At 42.5% G+C, this 20,158-nt stretch overlaps 1 pseudogene; it reads left to right on the top strand.

Moving 5' to 3' along the window:
* The first annotated feature begins 10,458 nt into the window (after positions 1-10,458).
* Positions 10,459-19,325, top strand: LOC102847985 (annotated as a pseudogene).
* The last annotated feature ends 833 nt before the right edge of the window (positions 19,326-20,158 follow it).

Here is a 20,158-nt window from a genome sequence, read left to right as displayed (position 1 = left end):
AGTTGGTGTAGCCCATCTCTCAGAATTAAGATTAGAGTCAACACTGGCAGTCACGCAACTTCTGTACCCTTCATGGGCAGGTCGTCTTCAGGCGTAGCTAGTGTCTCATCTCTGCATGGACAGAGACACCTCACAGAGACTCCCTCACCTGACCACTCAGGTCTTTCTTGGAGTGTACCTTCAGCTGACACTTAAATCCATCAGCGCAGGGCTTGGTCTCTGTGTCTCTGACCCAGACTTTTGTAGAGGGGGAAAAAAGACTCTGAGCCATGAAATACAGATGTCAACCACGCTCATAGTTACTGAACCGATTTCCCGGTGTCCTTGGCCTCCAATTCATGTGGTCGACAAGGATTGTCACAGTTCTTGCCTCACAAGCTTTGCTATGACCCTGGTACAAGAATGATTGGCATCAAGTGTGATGTACCGTTTATGTGGTCTCGGTGTAGTCCACTCCACATCTTATAAAACTAATTGTATTTAACCCTGCATTCTACAAAGAGTTTATTTCAGGATACTGTATTCTTTCAGAAATTCTTTTAAAAGATTTTATATGTAAAATACTAGAATCTCAGATTGTTTTAAGTGAATCTCTCTTTGATAAGTCAAAGACTTCTAGTCAGGGGTTAACAGGGAGCCCATGAGCTGTCTCCTTGTTTGCTGAAATACCGAATGCCTGTTGTGTGACACCAGCCGAGAGGTGAGGTAAGACACAGCTTCCAACTACTGAGCTCTCCCCACGCTGCCCTCTCACTCGCTCGCCTCTCCCCTCCTTCGGTTTCCGATGGCTCTGGAGAGAACAAGTGTAGAGCCCAATCTCACCAGGCTCCTGCCTATGAGCCCCAGAGGCAGTGGACAAGGTTTCTTTTGAAGCTGTCACTTAATTTTCTATCATCACTTTTGGTGCTCTTTATGATGTGTTTCTAAAAAGAAAGCGTCTCTGAAAAAGAAATCAGATGGTCTGGTCCCACTGTGGGGTCTTTTCCCCTCACAGCGGTGACCCTGGAGGAGTAGCTTCTCCAGAGTGCGTCCTCTGCTAGAATCATCCCGACGGGAGCAGGTGGCCTCATCTTTCTTCCACAGAGCAGATTTTTCAGGTGGCAGCCCAACCCTTCGCCACTATCGGGGAGTGCCCCCACCGCCCCGAGGACACAGAAGCTGTCCAAGTGGCCTTTATGCCTAGGAGTCACTTACTGGCCTCATTTCTGTTGCGACACTCTGTAGAGTGCCGACCCCTTTCTATCATGACATTTATACTCATACACATTTTTATAGATGTGAGTATATGCCTTAAAACCATTTGCATATGTTTGAAAATAGAAATCAATAAATTAATGTGAAGTCTAAATTGTGTCTATAATCTCAAATGAAATTCTTTAGTTTCTTTGAGTGAGTTTGCTTTCTAGCTGTTTCCTGGGAGTTCTGTATGACCTGGGGCTTGGGAAAGGATTCTAAGATGACCATTGCCCTTAAGGAAAGTGGGAAAATCCATGTAGTTACTAGACGTGTAACCTTGTAGCAGAAGAAAGGTTTTATTTTGAAAGCTTTTCTGGTTCTCTGATGAACTCTGTCCACTAGCAGAATGGCTTCAGCTAATGGGGTTCCCGTGGCACCTTGGTGTGGGTCACTTGGGCAATTCCTAGAAAAAGAGGTGTTTTTCATCAGCAGACCTGGGATACATGGTCCCCATCAAAAACAAGAGGCTGAGGCCAAGGGCTTTTTCAGAGACGGTGACATCTATTCCTAGACTATTCAAAAAGATCACACCTGTGATAGTCATGCCGACACTGCCTCAGGGCAGCCCTGTGTTGTAGTTAGACTCTGATCATAGCAACCCAGTGAAACCATACTGGACCCTCCCTCCCCTGCACCGTGCCGAGGGCACCCAGCATGCTGCAGCCCATTGTCAAAGAGAGCATGCCAATCCACGTCCTGGACGGTCTCCCCTCCACCTTTCCCGCTCGGAAAGGGCTGTTCCAGTCGCCCTGTTGGACACACTAGAACCACTAGAGACAGACTAGAGTCTAGAGTTTCCAAGGCTATGACCTCACAGAAGCTGACGGCCATGTCTACGTCCTGGGGTGGCTGGCGAGCTCCAACTGCCCCCTTTCAGCTGGGCACTTAACCACTGTGACACCAGGGTGCCCTTTTCTCTACCAAAACCAAAGAATGTGTCAATGAAGATAAAAAACACATTATATACAATATTGAGGGTTTTGATCTCCTCTTTTCAGTGAAAGGCTAACCCTTTTTTATATACATAGTGACTATTATTCTCATTGAATTCAGAAGATTTGCTCAGAATCTCGATTCCTCTTAAAACTCATTATTATCCGTCACGTAAGCAGGAATGTTGTATATTATATTATTTATAGCTTTTTCTCGCTGTTGTTGCATAGCTTTGAGTCAGAACAGCCCATATCCTTCAGGGGGTTTCAAGTCAGTAAATCTCACGGGACGAGATTGTCCATCTTTCTCTTGCTGGGCAGCGGGTGAATTCTAACCTCATACCCGCGCATTGACAGTACGAAGCTGTAGCCTAGAATGTGAACTTTTCCAAACAGGAACTATGTTGGGTTTGCTCTGTAATACAGAGTTTTTCTTTAACCGCATAAAAAAGCCCATTTTCTAAGGATGCTTGTTCTAGCCCTGTATCATCAAGTTGGAGCTGACTCTTAGCTGACCCTCCAGCTGGTTTTCGTAGGAGGTAAGTCCCACGGGAGGAGATTGCACATCTTTCTTCCCTGAAGCAGCTGGCGGACGCCAGCTTTAGGATTGCAGCACAGCCTCCTGTCACTAGGCCACCAGAGCTCCCTTTATTTATTGAAACCAACCAATGAATTAGAATTCCTTTCCTTTCCTTTCCTTTCCTTTCCTTGCCTTGCCTTGCCTTGCCTTTCTCCTTCTCTTTCCTTTCTCCTTGCCTTTCCTTGCTTTTCTTTTCTTTTTTCATTATTATTAATTTCAGTGAAAGTTTACAGAGACTTAGGGTTTCCATTCATTCATTGTTGCACTTCCTTCCCTGCCCACCCCTCTTTCCCAACTCGCTCTTCTCTTTGAAAAGTAAAACAAAAATTCTTTCATTGTTATACAATCCCTCCCCCCAGGTCCACTCCACTATGCAGCCTTCGTTCTGGACTTCTGTCATGACAATAATACCTAATGAATTGGAATTTTAAGCTCCTCTTCAGTAATATAAACAAAGTTTTTAAAATTGTGATTTTGATGGAAGGTTACAGAATGGTTAGATTTTCATCCACTCTTTGTTGCACATTGTCCTCTTCCTTTTCCCGCCCTCAGTCCACTTGGTAACGCACCTCTTATCACAGGCTGTTGATTGTCAGACATAAATGCCTAATCATACATTCCTTTCAGACAATCCTTCCCCTCATCTGTTCCAGTGGGATTCATTCTCTATCCAGTCTTTTCTTATTCTCCCCACAACACACCATGTCAGTCCTATTGTGTAGCATTGGTGTTATGAGTATTTGTCCTTTTGTGACGGAGATATTTCACTCAGTATAACGTCTTGCTGGCTCACTTATGTGTGTAGTGTTTTACAAGTTCATTATTTTTTACTGCTGTGTGATATTTCACTGGGTGAATATACCACAGTTTTTCTATCCGTTCATTTGTTGGTGCACACTTGAGTTGTTCCATCTCTTTGCTATTGTAAGTAACGCAGCAATAAACATGGATGTGCATACATCTGTTAGAGTGGTGGCTCTGGTTTTTTTAGGAAATATTCCCAATAGCTGAATTGCTGAGTCAAACGATCTATTTCCAACTTTTTGAGAAAGAGCCAGATGACCTTTCACAGTGTTTGTACCATTTTGCATCCCCACCAGTAATAAAGAAAAGTTCCAGTCTCTCTATACCCTCACCAGCATTTGCTGTTTGCTGCCCTGTTGAACTTCGCTGTTGTATAGAGAATGTTATAATAAGGGTTTCCAGCCTCTCACTCTTCTGAATAGAAGTCTACTTGGCCCTGAACTCAATAAGCCCGTCTGCCCAGGGACTGCGCACTGACTGACCCTCTTGCAGGTGTGCTTCTCTCAGTTCCTGTACATCTCGATGGTCCACATCTCTAGTGAGCAGAGGTTATCCTGTCAACGCTTGGTAATATGCCCACATGAGGCTTGTTCTTCTCATAGTCTGTAAACTGAAGGTGGGACATATTAGCTGACATTAGGCTTCAGGTACCTCAAAATGTTTCATTTTGAGAATCTGCAATTTATAATGTGATGTGTTGTAGGTATACTGCTGAAATAATCATAACCAAATCAAAAGTGCACCTGGCCCAAGCCATGGCATTTTCAATTGCTTCAAATGAACATGAAAGTGAAAAAATCAATATAGAAGATTGAAGAGGAGTTGCTGTCTTTGGACTGTGGTGTTGTTGAGGCTCGGGGGAGACTGAAGCTGGCACAGAGTCAGGCAAGGTTTCAGCTACTGTTCACAGGGCTGCAATGAGTCCTAATTGACTCAGTGTATCTAACAACAACAGCAAGAAAAAGAAAAGGGACTGTCAAAAGAACAAACAAATCATGCACAGAAGTGCAGCCCGAGCACACCTCGAAGGACGAATGGTGAGCCTTTGCCTCACATCCTTTGGGTATTGTCAGGAGGGAGCCAATCCTTGGAAAAGGATACTGTCCATAGCCAAATAGAGAGTCAGGGAAGGGAAGGAAGACTGTCAGTGAGATTCAACAATGGGGTTAAGCTCGAGGGACACTGTGAAGCCGGCGCAGAGTCAGGCAAGGTTTCAGCTACTGTTCACAGGGCTGCAATGAGTCCTAATTGACTCAGTGTATCTAACAACAATAACAACAACAAAATAAAAACAACCTTAAAAGGAAATTTCTTTCAATGATAGTAAAAATAATGAAGTAAAATTTTAGAAAAGCCCTTACAATTTGACTTTGTTAAAAAAAGCCTCCCTCACCTGTAATGTTATACTGCATCCAGTGTTGTCGGATGTTGTCGAGCCAGCTCTGCCTTCTGCTGACCCTACGCACAGTAGCAGATTATAACCCTGCTCTAGTCTGCCATCCTCACGCTCTCCACTGTGCCCACGCCCATTGTGACAGTCACCGTGTCAATCCATTTCTTTTGATGGCTCTATACTTTGCCAACCATGCTTTTGTCCAAGAGCTGGTCCCTCCTGCGAACGTGCTCAGAGTATATTAGACAAAGTCTCACTGTACTTTTCTTCAAGAAGCACACTGGTTGCAAATCCTTCCAGACGGACTGGTTTGCTTTGACAGCCTGTGATATATACCGTGCTCTTCGCAAGCACAATTTAAAGACATCATTTCTCTTTCCATTTTCCTTATTCACGGTCCAACTTTTACATGCATATGAAACAACGGAATATACCATGGCTTGTGGGAGGTGCACCCTAGTCTTTGAAAGGACAGTCGTTAGCACATAAGAGAGCAGATTTACCTGATTCAATACATCTTTTTATTTCACGACTGCTGCTACCATGGTGTTTATTGTGGAGCCAAGAACAATAAATTCATTGCAGCTTCAGTCTTCTTTGCATCTAACATGGTCTTGCCTATTGGTTCAGTTATGAGGATTTTTGTTTTCTTGATGTTGAGGTGTAATTCATATTGTTTGTATTTTTAAAATAATATCCATTATTCTAACACAAGAAAAATTCTCTATTTACTTGCAGTAAGTAGAAATTATTTTTTAAATAACCTGTAAGCATAATCCAATTACATATATGTGTGTGTGTATGTATATGTAAACGCATGTGTTTCTATATGCGATAATGGTTACCCATGGTGGACAGTGTTTGGTGGAGCTCCCCAATTAAAACAAGCTTGGAAGCAGGAGTGGCATCCACTTCTGAAATGGCTTGCCTCCAGAAACCCTATGAACTTGGAGAAATGAAAAAACTGATACAAGTGTTCAGGTCTTTTGTTCATAGGGTCGCTATGAGTAGTCTATGACTCCATGGCACTTAACAACAACAACAACACATGCATATGTAAGTGCACGTGTGTGTGTGTATAAATATGATGTAGTGGTTTTTCAAGCTTTACATTTTTAAGGGAAAGAAAGCATGGAAACCATTTTAGAAGTGTTCTGTTGGATTTAAAGTTTCAATTTAAGAGCAGCATTGTCTCTCAGGTTGGCCCTAAGAAGTTAATGGAGGTGAAGCACCAGAACAAAAGACTCAGGGATGTTGTTGTCCAGCCGGTAATGGCCCTCAGTCCTCCTCTGCAGAGATGGACCCTATTCTGTCAGGAAGAGTTCTGTTAGAACCTACCTCGGTATGTACACTGAGTCCATTAGAGCAGTGACAGACTGTTGTCGCAGCAATAGGTGAAGAGGAAGAAGGTTTCCAGGGGAACTGATGGCAAATGAAATTGCCAAATCAGCACTGATGATAAGAAGAGTCTGTTAGAGTAGAACATAAGATAGACTCTGAAATTTGTCTTTTTTTAGATTAAAAAGGAAGAAAAGAGCCAAACTAAGTACTATTACAAAACAACTGTTACTTTTAGAGTAGTCATTATTTATGTAGATTATGTTTTGTCTTTTTTAAAATTTTTCATTTTTTAAGCTGCAGAAAGGTCATCATATTCATCTCTGTGACAGACAACAAGGACACATGTGCTTGTTGTTTACAGCCAAACAATGCTTTCACCTAATGGTCAAGTTCAGAATCAAGTACTGCCTAAGAAGAACATGAAACACAGGGGATAAACCAGACACGAGAGATGGAAAGGAGGCCTGGGATACTTCTAAGGAGTATTAGTTAGGTGCTGAAAAGAGGAGGCAAGGAAGTCTTAGAGAAATGTGCAAATAGTGGAGTTGTGTAGAAGGGATTTCAAATCCACATGAAATTATAGAAAAGCATGAGAGAAGCCTAGCCGCTAAGTGGAAAAGCCACGAAAACAGTGGCCTTGGTCGCTGACCCCTCGTGCCTTGGACCTAGAAGGCAAGCCGCTCTAGCAGAAGGCAAGCCGCTCTAGCATAGGCCCCACCTGCTGCCATGAAGGTGGGGTCATCTTTCCTCCACTGCCATGGCCAGCACAACCGTCCTGAAAGGATCCAGGAGAAGGGATTTCTCTAAAGCGATGTCTGAGTGTGTCTAGCACAAATAAGACACATAGTAATATGCCCCGTCAAGTTATATTACAGTATATTTTACTACTTAATAGGCACTGTGTTAACGCATGGAACAGTCATGTGTGGTCTAACACCCATTTGGGCAGTATCTGTGCCCGTAAGCCCTGCGGCCAGCTTTCTGAAAGTTCTCTTATAAAAAACTTAGAGGCTCTTAGAAAAGTTTATAATCACAAACAGGCTGTACTTTGTGATGCACCAAAATGTTATTATTCTCACTGTATTATTATGTTAAAAATATTTTAACAGAACAAAAATAGTTTCTTTAATGCTTTTATGCCCAGAAAGATACAAAATACATATGATAAATGTTTGATTTTAGATAAGAACCATACCCAACTGTTCCCATTTCACACAAATTCAACTTAAAAGCAGGTTTAGGAATGCTACTAGCTAAGAGAATACGCCATCCCCTTTTCCTTATGACTCAGGGTGATGTCTCTCTCCGGGCTTTGTGATAGGGTGTGGCAAAGGACACACTGACAAAGAAGATTAATCAGAACTGGCTTTGACAAGCACTGTGGCATTTGGAAAAGAGCAGACTGGGAGGAGGGTGGAGACAGTGGTGCAACAATGGATGAGTGGAAACCCAAAATCTCTGTAAATGTTTATGAAAATTAATAAAATATAATTATAGAAAAAAAAAAGAATGCTACTAATTTATAATCTAGGAACTGCCTGTATATAATGATGTTCACATAACATCCGAATCACATAGATGTGATTCACATGAAGGAAGGTCAAATATACGTATGTGTGCATACATAATATCACTTCCTGTCTACTTGACTTCAGCTCATGACGGTTCCATATGCATCAGAATCGAACGGTGCTTGTTAAGATTTTCAGAGGCCTCTTTCTCAAAGATCCATTACTAGATCTTTCTTCCAAAACGTCACTGAATGGCTCAAATGCCCAGCATTTATGCTCTCTCTCTCTCTCACACACACACACACACACACACACACACACACACACGTGAGTTTTAATCTAGAATAAGATAAAAATAATCATTATATGATGCCTAGACTCATTTCTTTTCTTTCAATGCAGTCATGGCAAAGCACAGAGATAAGAACATAAACATTCTTTTAGGTCTGGAGAATCAGGGTGATACAACATTAATGTGCTGGGTAGAGGGGAGTCTGTGAGACTTCAGAGAAACACTTTTAATATGAAGACTGAAGACAAAAGTGTGACCATAACTTGGACTTTGTTCTTATATCTAAACTTGTTAGAGACATTGAAGTAAAGTTTTCATTCTTGTGAAAAACCCCAACCACGTTTGTGCTTTGTAGTGAGCCCTGGTGGCATATGTGTCCACAGGGGGTTGTCCTGCTAATGATGTCACCGGTGATTCCACTCCACCAGTGGTTCCAAGGAGAAACGTGGGCAATCTCCTCCCTTGTGACTGACAGTGTTTGAAACCCTCCTGGAGGGTGAGCTGTGAGTTGCTTCTGATGAGAGTGCAATGGTCTGCGATGGCTGAGCGGCCCTGGGTGGAGGCTGCTGGTGGTTGGAGGTGGACGTTTGCATGATCTGAGATGGTTGTGGAGGCCGTTAGTAGCTGGAATCGGAGGTTTGCATGATCTGAGATGGTTGTGGAGGCCGTTGGTGGCTCGAGGTGTAGGTTTGCCTTTGCACACGCTGGGCCCTGGGCAGTCCAGGCTTCAGCTGGGAGAGTTCAGTGTTCTCAGGGACAGTCTGAGTAGGAAAGCTCTGGCTCTGTCACTGTGCAGCCAATGCCCTAGTTCACCCTTCTCACACAGGCAAAGGCAGTGTGTCATGCAGAAGAGAATAGAGGCAGGGACGGTGCCTGAGCACCAGGGCGGACAGTTCGGAGCAGGAGAGCAGGCTCACAGAACATTCAAGTGTAGGCTCAAGTTCCTTTGTTAGAGCTCAGGGTCGAGACGTAAAGCGAGGAGGCAGAAAAGAAGGTGAAAAGTAAAGACAGGTTTATTAAAACGTTCTGTCCATAGGAAGGGCTGGGCCTCCCTCGGAAAGGAAATGTGGAGAAGGCAGCGTGCCAGTGAGGTGAGGTCATATTTATGGCTTCCTCGTCTGGGCGTGCCCTGGGGCTGGAGTCCCAGCTAATGTACGATGATGACATCGTAAAGTTCAAAGTGTAGTAGGCAGTTCTCATTCTGGGCCCTTTTCTCTGATGTCACACATGTACTCAGAGTCCAGTGCTTTGGATGTCACACATGTACCCAAAGTACTGATTCTACGTATATCAGTACCTGCTCACTGTTCTGACAGCTCATTGATTCCAGTCATAAACATCTGCCTCGACTATATTCTTAGTTCTGATCTCAACACCTCTGCCTTCTCTAGTTCAGTGAGCTGAATGAAGTCTAGGGTTTCTGTGTAATTTTCTCACGTGGAGATGTAATTAAGGCTTGTTAGGTATCATGTCTAACGAAGATTAGCTTGTTACCTTTTCCCCTTCAATTTTAGAGTTTAGTTGTTATGCTGAATCTTATTTTCAATTTTAGAAAATGAAGAGGTTGTTTAATACTTACTTACATCCCAAAACCAATTTACTGAGATTTTATTAATGTGACATTTTCTTTTATCTAAACAAACTCATCGTAGACCAACTTAGGATATTTATAGACAGTTTTAAATCTTCCTGTTGTTGTTAGACGCCATCTAATCGAGTAAAACCTATACTGATCCTTTGAGCCACAGATCTGAACCCTGTCCTGTGCTGCGCCATCCTCACAATCTCTGGCACACTCAAGCCCACTGCCACAGTCACTGTTTTAATCTATCTGGTTGATGGTCTTCCTCTCTATCTTGCTGTTATGTGCCGTTGCGTCGCCTGTGGCTCATAACACACCTATCACAGTAGTTCTGAAACCTGCCCTATCCTGAGCCAATCTCATCACCTCCAAGGGACCCAATCCCATTTCTCCAGTCACTGAGTCAATCCATCTTTATATCTTGTTGTTGTTAAGTGCTGTTGAGTCGCAGGCGACTCATAGTGACCCTATGAAGGAGAGTCCTTGACGCTTGGGTGACTTTCATCATGTAAATTCATACTGTGAGCATCTTAATACATATGTGATTTAAGAGTGTGGTAGAAGCATGAAAAACAATATGTGCTTTATTCCTATCATTTCATTGAGCAAGGAGGATTTTCTCCACTTTTAGGGACACACTGAGCTAATTGACAACATATCTACAAATGAAATATAAAAAAGTCCATCCTCAGCTACTCATTTGTAAATGCTGTCGGTTTACAACACCCAGTAAGCTTTGTGTCTGTGATTGTTCCACAGCTCTGACCCTCCTGCTGCAAATGTGAACATGGGAGGCAACCAGACGTGGATCTCAGAGGTCACCCTGCTGGGATTCCAGGTGGACCCAGCCCTGGAATATTTCCTCTTTGGGCTCTTCTCACTGTTCTACGCCTTCACTCTGCTGGGGAATGGGACTATCGTAGCACTCATCTGGCTGGACCCCAGACTGCACACCCCCATGTACTTCTTCCTCTCCCACCTGGCGGTCGTTGACATGTCCTATGCGACCAACAACGTCCCCAAGATGCTGGCAAACCTGGTGGTCCAGAAAAGAACCATCCTTTTTGTCCCTTGCATAATGCAGGTGTTTCTGTACCTGGCTTTGGCTCACTGCGAGTGCCTGATTTTGGTGGTGATGTCCTATGACCGGTACGTGGCCATCTGTCACCCCCTCCATTACTCTGTCATCATGAGCTGGAGGGTCTGCGTCACACTGGCCATTATCACCTGGGCATTTAGCTTCCTCCTGGCCCTGGTCCACGTGGTCCTCCTCCTGCGGCTGCCCTTCTGTGGACCCCACGAGATCAACCACTTCTTCTGTGAAATCCTCTCTGTCCTCATGCTGGCCTGTGCGGACATTAGACTCAACCTAGTGGTCATCTTCGCAGCCTGTGTGTTTATCTTGGTGGGGCCCCTCTGCCTGGTGCTGGTCTCCTACACCCGCATCCTCGTCGCCATCCTGAGGATCCAGTCTGGGGAGGGGCGCAGAAAGGCCTTCTCCACCTGCTCCTCCCACCTCTGCGTGGTGGGGCTCTTCTTTGGCAGTGCCATCGTCATGTACATGGCCCCCAAGTCCAGCCACCCCGAGGAGCAGCAGAAGGTCCTTTCCCTGTTCTACAGCCTTTTCAACCCCATGCTGAACCCCCTGATCTACAGCCTGAGGAACGCAGAGGTGAAGGGCGCCCTCCGGAGAGCACTGCACAAGGAAAGGCCAGCATGAGAGCCGTGTGGCGGGCTGCTTCATGGGAGACAGATGTTGGAATTTGTTGTCATGCTCTGGAATAAATGGACCTGCAGATGTTATAATATAGAAGCATAAAAACGGAAACTGTATTCTTTCTAGAAAAATAAAAGCGATAACCTTTTAACTTCGAGATTACATTGATTCTTAGAGAAGACAGAAAAAGCAGTATACTTAAAGTCTAAAAAACCGTGTGATTAACACTTAAGATTCTACAGGGTGTATGAACCTCTGTTATAAGCACACTCTGGTGATAAAAAGTCACAGAGAGTATGTAAGTGGGTGAGTGTGGCTGTGCCCCGATATGATTTCATTCACACACTAGTAGACTCTCCAGGTTAGCCCTGGTGGCAATTGTGGTTGTTGTTGTTGTGTGCCACTGAGTTGGAACTCACCCGTAATTGACCCTACAGTGAGTTTTTAGAGCCAAACAATCACATGGGAAGAGTTTTCTCATCCTTCTTCCAAGGAGCAGCGGGCAGATTAGAACTGCATGCCTTTGGGATTAGAACACAATTTCTTAGTTTGCAAAGTCATTTTCTAATCTGGAGGCTAGTCTTGTTCTAGCAGATGCTAAATTAGAGACCATATCTGGGCAGCTCCTAGAGACCAGACCATGTGACCAGAGATGTTCAAAGGGAGATACTGGGGGACATCGGGAACCACTGTAGGGTGAGCATTCCTACCTTGATGACTCCTAAAGTGATCACGTCTAGAAAACTCATAGGAGCTGTGCTGGGGTAATGAGTTACAAGTTCTGTCCATCCAAAGGGCAGTGTCTTCCCTTTAAGACATTCAGCTCTGCAACCCCCACAGATGGTGGCCAGGAGTCAGAGTCAATTCAATGACAGTGGGTTTGGGTGGGTGAGTATCTGATGAACTATGAAGATCCAGGACTGAGCTGTCATAATCAGGATCAGAGCAACCCCCCCCCCCATCTAGTGCCCCATGAATATAAATCTGAGCCCTGGGAATAAGAACAGAGATTTTTGGATTGGAACATTAGCACCTCAATGGCTAAAGGACAGAGGCGGTGGATGGGTACTGTTTCATTTTATTAATCCTGCATTTATCAGTATCTTAGTTCTTACGAAGGCGCTTCTTACAACAGTGCAGGGTGGGGCTTGTTGTCCTGCTGACCAAAGGCCGTCGTCTTCATTCACACTCACCAGCCACTCTGAGGGATAGGCTGGCCACTCTGCTCTCGTTAAGAACTGAGTTGACGCCAGTGAATTTAGTGTTTACTTGTATTTTTTTTAAAAAATACTACATTTGCTTTATTAGAAGCATTTTCTTTGTTTCTTCTTGAAAATAAGCTGGGCTTCAATCCTCTGTTCACAGACATTCTCAAGTCAGTCTGTGTTATGGTCCCTGGACAGGATCTGGTAGCAGATGGTAATTTTGTGAGGAAGCATTCTCACTACGTAAACACCAGAATGAGTTGGAGTTCTTTTAAGAGATAAGACCTTTACCATATAAAGACTCAGGATAATTCTAAAGCTGAGACATGCTCTGAAATTCAGAGCTAAGGTTCTTTTTCTTCAATAACAACATTTGAAGCCTGTCTGATTTAACTTGTGTATAGTAATGTTTGTTAATGTTTCCTTCTCCCTTTCTGGTTCTCCAGAGACAGTTTTGAGATGAATGTGCTCATTTCTAGCCTTCTCACATGATATAATAATATTTTTCTTATCACTTCTTCCAGTTCCCAGACAGGAATATATTCCATAAATCAATTTCTCTGCAAGGTCTCATTTGAAATATCATTTTTATGTCTTTTCATAAGAAGAATGTCTTCACTAGACGATAGCTGGCCTGCTCGAGGGTGTGACTTTAAAATCTCCTTGATGAGGCAGTGGGCTGGCCTGAGGCCTGAGGCTTTTGGAGTCTCCGTCCACTCTGGAAGTTGGCTGGGTGGCTGGCTGATGTTGTGATGGTGGTCGCGCCTTGGTGGCAGTCAGGCAAGGGAAGTTTCTGGGGTCTATTTGTTGTGTGTTACTGTTCTGACTGGGGGCAAAGGCTGAGGCCTGCTCTAGGTATGACTTTAAAATCCTGTAGGGCTTTCAGGCCTGCGGCCCTCAGGCCTGTTTTTAATTGTTTTTTGTCAAACATTCTTCTAGGTCATATAGCACTGGACTGTCCATTTGCTGTACAGAGGTAACTCATGGTTACTGTGAAGCTGAACATGGGGACACTGATGTGTTAAATGCGATAATGGTTACCCATGGTGGACAGTGTTTAGTGGAGCTCCCCAATTAAAACAAGCTTGGAAGCAGGAGTGGCATCCACTTCCGAATAGCTTGCCTCCAAAGACCCTATGAACATGGATAAAGGATGGAAGTTATACAAGTGTCCAGGTCTTTCGTTCATAAGGTCACTATAAGTTGCCTATGACTCGATGACACTTAACAACAACAGCAAAGCATTTATTAAAAAAATGAATGAGAATAAAATTAATTACTCATTGCCAATTTAGATACATGATGTCTTTCTAACTTCTAAAAGTAATAAAATAAAAACAGGAATTTTAATTTTTGTTTGTTGATGAAACTTTGAGAACATGACTGTTACAATAGTATCTTCGAATTCCAAAGCAAATTTCTAAATGTTCTTCTTATTATTTTGTAGTCCAGTTTAAAAAAATGTATCTGTCAGTATTTAATTCTAGTCTCCCACCTATCAATCTACCTGCACCAAATTTCTTTCTCTTCCAAAATTCTAAGCACATTTATTCTGCCTATGTTAGCATTTTTACTTTATAGTTATTCTCCTGTTTCATTGTTGATAGAATTGTGCACAACCACTGAGATTCTATATGACACTCTCATAATGTAGAGATGTGTAGATAAGATAGAGAACTGGGAAATCCTCACCACCGGATTGATAGGTAACATCATGATCTTGGAGAAAAGATTGAGATTGTCAACAACTTCATCTTACTCGGACCCACAATCAATATACTTGATGCCAGCAGTCAGGTGATAATGGCACTGGGAAACACTGTACACAGGGCCCTCTTCAATCTACAGAGGAGCAATGATGACAATTTGACAACTAAGGGGTACCTGATTCAGACCATGATCTTTTTAGTCACTTGTTTTGCATCTGAGAGCTAGAAAATGAATAAGGATGACAGAAGAATTAATGGCTTTGAACTGTGGTGTTGGAGAAAAGTGCTGAAAATCCCATGGACTTCCAAAAGAACAAACAGATATGTCTTGGAAAGTGCATCCAGAGTGCTTCTAGGAGCCATTGATGTTGAAGCTTCATCTCACATACTTTGGACATGTTGCTAGGAGGGGCTGTTCCTTGGAGAGGGACAGCATGCTTGGAAAGATGGAGAGATGACAAAGGAGAGGAAGACCCTCAACCAGGATTGACACAGTGTCTGCAGCAATGGGCTTGACTGTATCAGAGATTTTGAGGATGGCACAGGACAGGGTTCAGATCTGTTGTTCACAGGGTCATTATGAGTTGTACTCAATGACACATAACAACAACTTAAAAAGAAAATACTTTTACACACTGAAAGATTTTATCAACAAAGTGAAAAGACAATGCAATAGAATAAATAGAAGAAAACTTTTAGGAACTGTATGTCTAGTCTTGAACCTGTATTAAAAATAAATGCACGATTTCTACAATACAATGGTCAAAAGCCAAACAACCCAATCAAGAAAGGATGAAAAGACATGAATAAACAGCTTACACAGGAAATATTGAAATGACTAACACGAATATGAAAAGAGGTTCAATATCATTTGCTCTTAAGCTAATTGCCATTGAGTGTTCTGACCCACAGTGACTTTGAAGGACAGAGGAGAAACGCTAATGGGTTTCTGAGGTTGTAAATATTTACAGAAATAGAGATTATGCCATCTTATGGAGTGGTAGATGGGTTCAAACTGCCAGCCTTTTGATTGTTGTTGTTGTTATGTGCCACTGAATTGCCTGCAACTCACAGAGAACCTATGTACAACATAGGGTCTGAAGCCTACCCTATCCTGAGCAAGTCTCACCTACCCTTATTATCCCAGTTACTGTGTCAATCCATCTTATCTGGGATTGTGAGGTCCATGGCCTGTGACGTCCATGGCCTGAATCAGGTGCTCCTTAGTCTCTAGACTGACGTTGTTGCTCCTCAGCACTCTGGAGAGGTCCCTGGCGGTAGATTTTCCCAGTGCAATTCATCTTTTGATTTCCTGACTCTGGTGCCAAGAGTGTTGATTGTGGAACCAAGCAAGATGAGATTGTCAACAACTTCAATCTCTTCTCCATCTGTCATGGTTCTGCCAACTGGCCCAGTGATGAGAATCTTTGTCTTCTTGATGTTAAGGTTCAATCTATATTGAAGACTATAGTCCTTGACTTTCTGCAGCAAGCGCTTCAGGTCCTCTTCAGTTTCAGCAAGCAAGGTTGTGTCATCATCGGTATGTCACAGGTTGTTAATGAGTGTTCCTTCAATCCTGATGCTACATTTCTCTTCATAAAACCCAGCTACCTTTACCAGTCTTTTGATTAACAACTGAATACCTTAACCACTGTGCCAGCAGAGTTTCTCATTTGTCATTCTGAGCCCAACCCCAGCCATGGCCATGGTCAATCCTAACTCATGGCAGCCCTTCCCGGGATTCCTGAGGTATAAATCTTCCTGGAGGAAGATCCTCTGCTGAGGGTGCCTCCAAGGTAAGGGTCGGGAGCTTTTAGTTCAGCAGCCTGGGTGTAGCGCACTGCAGATCTTCAACAACAACAACGCGGAGATGTTGTATGATAGTACTTTAATCAATAAGTAAATATATTGAAACAAAATATTTTTAATGGTTTCCAGGGATAGCGAACAGGAGGAAAGAGGGCTTTTCTGAATGTTTGTTTAAGAGGCACTGAGTTTATAATGTGATGGTAGAATAATTGGAAAAAAACAATTGAAAAGTATAGTAAGAATGATGGAAAAGTAGAATCAATGTCACTGAGTTTTAAATAGGGAAATGGGTGAATTCCTGAACATTTCGCTATGAATAATTAATGAGGACACAAGTATATGTTATGTGAGTACATTGTTGATATTTATAAGTTAAAACATAACAGTTAATTTTTAAAAATACTTTTATTATTTATTTATATAATCATTCACTTTTATACAATCATTCATATACATTTTGTTTTATATAATCCTTTGTGTTTTACATAATTAATCATTATTGATTTATTACCTTTGTTTCCTCATCTCCTCAAGCCCCCTTTGCACCTTACCTATTCCTTCATCTTCCCACCCCCTAATTGTTATTTTTACTAATTAAAATGAAATCTATTATATGCTTTTAGATATACATAGGGATAGAGATAGATAGATCTATATTTATATATATATAATTTTTAGAGAAAAACAATCTATTCTGAAACAAAAAGGACAGTGAAAGTCACATTGGTTTACATTTTTGCAACATGTCTTAATGTTTCAATTAACATAAAACCAGAGTTCATCTCTTTTGTATTCAATTGGCTGCAGTCTCGCACATCATACAGTCTCTGGAAATCCCATGAACACTTATGAGACAAAGGTAGTAAAAATGTATATTAACACTGTCATGAAAATTCTGTAGGTATTAGATGCCATCCGGTCGACCACCACTCACAGCAACCCTCCCAACAACAGACCTGAGCCTTGCTCGACCTTGCTCCGTCCACACATTCTCTTCGTGCCCCAGTGCATTGTTCTGGTCACTGCCTCAGTACATCTGTTGACGTTTTGGGTTTTCTTTTCTTGTTCTGATCTCCCACCTCTTCCAGCATAATGATTTTTCCCCCCAAAAAACAAGCCTTTCCTGAAAACATGAAGAAGGTATGAGATAAAGTCTCGGTGTCCTTGCCTCTAAGGAACATCCGGCTTTACTGCCTCTAACTTGGACTTGCTTGTTCTTTCTGCTGTTCCTGGATGTTCAGTACTCTTCTTTCTCCAACACCACAATTAAAAGGCACTGATTTTTTTTTCCACACTGGCATCCATATTTATTGTGCAACTTTCAGATGCACAAGAAGCAACTGAAAATACTACAGCTTGGATCAGGCCCCCTTTAGTCTTTAAACTGACATTTTTGCCCTTTGGATAAGTCCTGGTTAGATTTTCCCAACGCAACACATCTTTTGATTTCTTGACTGCTCTATCATGCCTGTTGACTGTGGCCAACCAATAGGAAATTGTGGACAATGTCAATCTTTTCTCCTACTGTGATATTGTGTGTTGGTCCAGTGGTGAGGATTTTTTTCTTAATATTAAGATGTAACCCATATTGATGGGTCTTTGATCTTATACAGCAAGTGTTTCAAGTCTTCTTCACTTTCAGCAAGTAAGATTGTGTCATCTGCAAAGCACAGATTATTGATGACTATTCCTTCCTGTGCTACATTCTTCTTCAGTCGAACTTCTTGAATGATTTGCTAAGCATACAGGTTGAACAGATATGGAGCAAGGACATAATTCTGCTTCATACCTTTTTTATTTTAAACCATATAGCATTTTCTGGTTCTGTTAACACAACTGCTTCTTGGTCTATGTGTAGGATTCTCATGAGCACAGTTAAGGATTCTGGGATTCCCATTATTCTCAGTGTTAGCCATTATTTGTTATGATCCACACAGTCAGATGACTTTACATTGTCCATAAAAATAAATAAATATCTTCCTGGTATTATCTGATTTTAGCCAAGATCTCTCTGACATCAGCATTGAACATAGTTATATTTAATCTTGAAGTACCTTTTAACTGATCTCAGGAATTAATACCCAGAGGTTCCTGGCCCACACGTACAGGACCTCTGATTAGTATATCTAAATTCAATCTCCGTAGCTGTCAAGCTGGAACAATCACTTAGTGCAATTGCAACATCTATGAGCAACTGGTAGATTCGAACTGCCTGCTTTTGACTTGTTAGCACAACTCCTTTCCCAGCAAGCCACCAGAGCTCCTTTAGATATCTAGAAATCAGCACAGATTCAGCATCAGAGTCTACTCTGTTGGTTCCCTAGAAATCTTCCCCAAAGACAATCAAAACACTGCTTCCCCTTCTCTAGAGAAAAGGCTCAGGGACTCCTTTCCCCCTTCAGGAGAAGGCACAAAGGTGTGACGTCTTATGAGCCTTTGGGACTTGAAGTTCTCAGTAAAGACTCAAGGTCATGTTTATTCCAGTGATTCTAAATTTAAACCTCTGCTCTGGGAGTTCACTGAAGAGCCAAGTGTCGCCCATGCTCAGGTACCTGGGGTTTCATCCTCCGAGTCTCTTAGCGGAGCTGATTCTACACCCATCCTAGAGGTACTTGTCTCATCTCTGTGAGTTTATCCTGGGTCAAATGAACTCCTTAGGGCAAGCCCAGTGCTAACATCTCCTTAGTCGGAATGGATTGATCCGTTCTGGGCACTGGATTTCAGTGCACTGCAGGAATAGAACTTGCCGAGACACTGTGAAGAGGGCATTTCAGGTAGAGGAAATCATGCAGACCCTGAGGTGCTCTTTCTGCTTCGAGCTTGCTTTCTCTCCAATAGGAGTAGAACCCTTGACCTGCAATTCCCTCTGCAGTTTTCATTTTTCTTAAATGTGGACCAGAGCTCTGGTGTTGGCCAGAGTTAGCACACTTGGAGGATAAGAAGGGCTCAGGGAACGACAGGATTGAAATCTAGATATTGTTTCTGGGTGAGGCTACGGCATAGCAAGATTAATGAAAGGGTCTGTGTGTCACCTAACTTCATCGAAGATACTGAGGTCTCAAGAGGCCTTTTGTCCAAGAAAAATGGTAGTCTTTTCCTTGCTGAAATCTTGTGTGATGGGAGCACTTGGAAACTGAGGAATCCGGCACAAATTCTCACCTTTAATTAAACTTGGGTGTGTCAGGCACCCTCTTTTCTGCCTTTCAGGAGTTAGAGTATTAATGGCAAAATCTTCCTGTAGCACTTTAATCACTCAAAGCAAATGATAGCTGTTTGTGAAGGAAATGTAAGGAGGGTCACCAGTTTGTCCAGAAAGAATATGTATGTGGATACTTCAGATTTTTTCTAGGTTGGCTTGAAAGTAAACGAGCCGGACTTGCAGAATTTTAGCTTGCTTGCCTCTTACGACTGTACACAATTCAAAGTTCCCTGGGCTTTGAATCTATGGTCACGCCATCCTTCCCCCAGTTTTCAGGATGAAAGCTCATCTCTCTCTTGGAATATTACATACTTGGTTCTTTAGTTTTACTCTCTGTGTTTCCCAATTTGTACTTTATTTTCATACTCAACAAAGTCTTTTTTTTCACCTCCCCTCCCCTTCCTTATACAGAACAGACTGTTTAATTCTTTGACCCAAGTGTATTAGGCGTAGAGTTGCTCCCGTTAGAACAGCTGCAGGTAATGATACCGATAACTGTTTTCCTCGAAATCACTACATTTTGTGTAAAGACTTTTCTCATCTGAACATTGACTAGAACAAGTTTGTTGAGCAGAGTTGGGGAGAGAAGACAGAGCTCCCTGAGCTGAGCTGTAGGACTTCTAGGTGAAGGCTTGCACACAGAGACCATGCAAACCTTCTACCCTAACAACAACATTGACAAGAAGAACCTCTAACATCACTGCCAGGATATTTTCTTCTCTATTCTTGTGCCAAAGCGGCTTACAGATTTTAATTTATCTTTACTGTAGTTTTTTTATATTGTTTATTCTGTAACATAAAAATAATGAAGCTAAAATTATTTACTAGCTGAAATACAAGAGAAACTA

The sequence above is a fragment of the Elephantulus edwardii genome, unplaced genomic scaffold (genome assembly GCF_000299155.1).
Source record: "Elephantulus edwardii isolate Elephantulus edwardi_28Jun2011 unplaced genomic scaffold, EleEdw1.0 scaffold00055, whole genome shotgun sequence".
Lineage (NCBI taxonomy): Eukaryota > Metazoa > Chordata > Mammalia > Macroscelidea > Macroscelididae > Elephantulus > Elephantulus edwardii.
Note: the sequence above shows the minus strand (reverse complement) of the source record. Positions and strands in the feature narration are given on the sequence as shown.